The sequence below is a fragment of the Tasmannia lanceolata genome, unplaced genomic scaffold (assembly GCF_043159265.1).
Source record: "Tasmannia lanceolata isolate RefF3 unplaced genomic scaffold, GAP_Taslan_0.1 ptg000019l, whole genome shotgun sequence".
Taxonomy (NCBI): domain Eukaryota; kingdom Viridiplantae; phylum Streptophyta; class Magnoliopsida; order Canellales; family Winteraceae; genus Tasmannia; species Tasmannia lanceolata.
In genome coordinates, this window is record NW_027518696.1 from 23,372,708 (window position 1) to 23,377,674 (window position 4,967).

The 4,967-nt window shown below is 39.1% G+C and overlaps 1 long non-coding RNA gene across 1 annotated transcript; it reads right to left on the reverse strand.

Annotated features, from left to right (window-relative positions):
• Window positions 1-643: 643 nt before the first annotated feature.
• Window positions 644-4,517, reverse strand: LOC143853469 (uncharacterized). The gene is made up of 2 exons (XR_013237141.1): window positions 4,336-4,517; window positions 644-1,083 (listed from the first exon to the last, which is right to left on the reverse strand). It is a non-coding gene; the product is annotated as an uncharacterized LOC143853469 (long non-coding RNA).
• Between the last annotated feature and the right edge of the window lie 450 nt (window positions 4,518-4,967).

Below are 4,967 nucleotides of genomic sequence, written 5' to 3' on the forward strand. Positions count from 1 at the left end.
TTATTTTTTTCTTTTTTGTTTTGTTTTGTTTTTTTTTTTTTTACGGAGTTTGACGGCATTTCCAGGTAAGAGATAATGGATCTTCTTCTTCCAAGATTCTAAAGTGTGCTTTCGACTTTCATAGAGCGAAACTTGTTCTTTGACATCCTCCATCTATGGATTCGTTCTGATGATCACTTTTCAATGCTTGCTCTTGAACTTCTTATCTTGAATTTGTTGGCTTTATGTTATGAATTTGAGAACCAAGGTCATTAATTGGAAATATGAAAGTTGTTTCCACTCTATGCCCCTTGTATAGCATATATCTTCTCACTTTCTTCCTTTTCTTTGAGCTTTCCATCTATGTCTTGCCCCTGGTATCGGTTGTAGCTTTTCTAGACAATCTTCTTATTCTTGAAATAATTTTATCAATTCTTCACACTCTTTAGAGGGTAATGTATTTTCAATCGGCATTCACTGAATCAAAGTTTCAGTGCCAGTGTTTATCATTTCAATTTCATCTTTGAAAGGTTGGGATTGGCGCTCCTCCTCTCGTTCAAGTAATTGCTGTGACTCAAGTGGAGTTTCGTCAATTTTGTCCTCATTTGAAGAGGGAGTCTTATTTTAAGATCAGAAGCACACTTAAGAACAGACACAAGTGAACTTTTTGGAACTGACTGAAATTTTATTTAAACAAAAGCTATTACATCAGACGACCTATCCTGAACATGCTCAGGATTCACAACTCTAAATAAGAAAGGGAAACAGAAGATAACTTGCCTGGACTAGGCATTGACCTTTAACTGTAAGACCGGACTCAACAATTATACTGACCATGATGACTGACTCAACATAAAATAGTAAGTGACTAAAACTTTAACTGCTGCAACTGTTTGGCGTTGAAGGCTCGGCGAAGGCTGGTTCGTTCTGAACATCATCATGGCTGATACTTTCAATTTTGGACAATGATGACTGATTCGCATAGGGAAATGCCCCTAGCTCAAGGATTCTGAGAGTGAACTCTGAAGGACTTAGCAAAATAATCTTGAAAAAGGTAGCCCCTAGAGGAGGAACAGACCAAGGGTACAAGCAAGATTGGATTATCTGGACCAGACATGATCAGATCATGAGAACGCATAATCGAAAGATTGTGAGATTCTGCATCTGCCAGTTAGGGGATGACATGAAGATACGATCGAATCGTATGACAGAAGAACGAAAGACGCACGATCAAAAGATTAGATGAGATAGCATAAGATTGCTTTCAACGGATAGATCATGAATGACTAATCCTATGAGATCTTTGGAAATGATGGGATTTATATCCTAACTCAAAGGGAATTTTTTTTTTCACATTTTATCAGTGTTACCTGAAGGCATCAACCTTAATCCTAATCTATCGGAGTGGAGAGAGAATCTCGACTCATGACTTTGTTCGTGTATATAAGGACCGATCGTGACCATTGGAAGATGGACCACGGCCTAATCTAGACACCAATGGGTAGGATATCCTAAACTAGGCTCACACACGTGATGCACATGTGTTCGTATACTACATGCATGTGTGGGTTAATCTAGGGGTAAGGCCAAGAGTTCCCTTAGCGCGAATCCCTGCTCGATATACTGTACCAGTGTCCGGCGTATCAGTACGTGAACAAGAGATCCGTTTACGTACCATAAAGGTACCAGGCTAAGGGTGGAATGCTTCTCTAGCACAGAGGCACCAGGTGATGAAATCCCAGTCAACCATGCTAGATAACACTCCGGGTTCCTAAAATAGGACGTGTGTGCACGTGAGATGCAAGGGTTTAGATGCAAGTGATGTAAGTGTGTGCAATAAGTTCGCGCGATCTATGATGCCTTCAGGTTTTGTTAGATTAAGTTTGAGTAAAATGTGATGAGAAAATAAAACAAGACAAACTAATCTGACAAGTATACAAGAGATAGAGTTCTTATGAGCCAGTTAAATTAAATTCAAATGAATTATCTTTTGGAATTTTAATGAAGTTAGGTGATCCCCAGCAGAGTCGCCAGACTGTGGTACCCGGATCCCGCGAGAGGGGCGGGGCGCGAGCCGCCGCGCGCTCTCTCTTTTGGTCTCTCGTATCCACGCGATTGGCGTGTGCATTTTAATGTTGATTTGAATTAATCTTTCCTGTGAACTTGGGATCACTAAGGCAATCCGAATTCCACACGAAAGAGACTGACAGAGTCGCCACCTAGATGTGGGATCTAGGACCCGTAATTAACCAGAAATCTAGACTCGCTACCTGGTTACGAGAATGGAAGGTATGGGGAGTTATCCGCCACATGCACCATTCCTGCCCGATAATCGGTCTTCGATTCCAAAAGCTAACTCTTTTAAATTTATTTTAAATGGCTCATTCAACTCTATGTTAATGTGCGAACTAAGTGACATGCATCCTAGAATCTAATTTCAATGTGAATCCTAGATGTGTATCTTGATTTATTAATTTGTCTGGATTCAATCTAAGTGACAGTTCTCCTAGAATTCTAATTTCATGGAAAATCCTAAGTGATTTAATTAAGCATTTACAAGAAAATTAATATATAAAACACCACAATTTGTTGTGGTGCCGACTCGCGGGTGGTATGCCGTCAGACATCCAAGCTGCCTACGTACCCAAGCCTCACTGGGATCAGAGTCGACGTAGTTCGGTGCACCTAAGCTAAGTTACATATGCCTAACTCAACTAAGACACCGACCTAGACGGGATTGACTGTTTCAACAGTTTTAGGAGAAGTTATTTAATTCAAGTTGAAGATTTTATTATCTTAGGATTTCATCTAAGATGCTATATGATTCTCATCTAAATGCAAATGGTCCCTTAGACTAATGCAGGTTTGCCTTACATCCTAGTTTACTAGGCTTGTCCTAGGGAAAGATTGGGTGACTAGTGTAACTAGACCTATGGCACGGTTGCTATACATAGCAAGCGTCCGTGATGAGGCCGGACTCCTAACTCTAGGACTCCCTAAAACCTAAGACTCCCTAAAACTTAGGACACGACACGACACGACACCAGTGTTCCTAAATTGGGCTCTAAGGGTTCCTAAAGGAATTTTGAATCCACCGGCTCTTGGGAATCTCGAATTCTTTTGGGTTTGTGGAAACTTTTAGAGTTTTCTTGAAGCTTTTATTATCTGAAGGTATTTAGTGTGTTTGGTAGCTTTTAAAGTTGTTTATTTAGAAGGTTTTAGTTTCATTTGAAATTTTTAGTGGTCTTTTGGTTAATGGCTTTTAACGGATTTTTATCAGTGGATTTTAAATGGGTGAATTTTAGTTTTGTTAATTTTAGGTTGGATGTACTTTAGATTAATGTCTTTCGATTTTGGTTTGGAAAATGACGTTAACACAACCAAGTTTTGACAATTGCACAAATTCGACAAACCATTGACCATTAAAAGATCTGACAAATGCAGCCCACTAAAACTGTCGTAACTCTTTAACCGCTTGGCCAAATTCAACGTACAAACATGCGTTGGAAAGATCTTTTATAGGGCTACAACTTTGTAGTTCTCCATTGTTTGTAAATCTGTGATTTAGAGGTTCGAATTTGTGTTGCAAACAAAAGGACAGCAACATTAAACTGGAAATGCCTAAAGGTGTGCCGCAACCATTTTGGACTTAACTTTTTAACCGCTCGCTGTCTGATCTAGCACGAATACTCGTTGGAAACGGCACGAAAATATCTACGACTTTGTAGTTAACCATTTCCCACGATTCTGTTGTTTAGAGGTCGAAAAATCTGTTTAAAGTCTAACAGCTAGCACTATGACGGGAATGATATTGGCACCCCCATGTTTTCTTTTGATAGTTCTTATTTTTTTAGTGATTAAAAGACGGTGAATATGAAAAATGGCTTGAATGGGCCTGAGATTAGATTCAAATGGGATGTTTGAAAAAGGGGTTGTTTTTATCTACTTGGCAAGGTGGGGTATGGATATTGGGTTCTTGAGATTGAGTGGGGGCTGTTGTTATCAAATTGGAGTGGGGGCTGTTGTTATCAATTGAAAGATGGAGGTTTTGTAAGCCAAATTAAATGGGTTTTGATAATTCATGTAAAATTCAAGTTTTCTTTCTTGTAAATGTTCAAAATTTTTAATGAATTGTTTTCCCAAAAGAAATCTAAATTCCCTAACAAGCCAATGATTTCAACATCCCATTGCAAATAGGTTCTAATGACCCTAACACATTAATCATATTTAGCATAAGTGAGAACATGACCAAGGCCAAACTAGTACAAAATTAAACATGACATCAACCAAAATATACGCAAAACAACACTCAATCCTACAAATATAGAAAAGAAAATAAAATTCCAAAAGACATACCTTTTTGTAGACGATATTCCATGCAAACTTATGGAGAAGAGGGATTTGGTCTAGAGAGAGGGCTTGAATTTTCTAAGAGAGGGGTTCTCTCCTCTTTTCTTTTTTTTCCTTCTTTTCTTTGGTGAGATGAGAGGGTATTTATAGGAGAATGGGATAGGAGGTTAGGTGAGGTTAGGTGAGGTTAGGTAAGGTTAGGTGAGGTTAGGTGATGTTAGGTGAGGTTAGGTGAGGTTAGGTGAGGTTTGGATGGTTATGATGGGAGGAGAGGTTAGGTGAGGTTAGGTGAGGTTTGAATGGTTAGGATGAGAGGAGAGGTTAGGTGGTTTTGGATGGTTAGACCCAGGTCATGATCTGCCATTGATCTAACGATTTACGGAAATCGGGTCTCGGAATGGAATCAGGGTCCGGGCTATGAAGTGACCCTAGCTTATTTTGTCCCGATTGATGATCCGTAAAGTCAGATCAAGATATTAATGACCTAAAACATATAAATCAATGATAGAGGGGGTTCTCACATGGATTTAACACACTAATTTATTTGTTGATTAAAACAAAACAAAATGGGGTGTCTACAGGTATGCAGCGACTCTGATTCGAGCTTTCTCCCTGATTTCTTAAATGAGGTCCAAGCT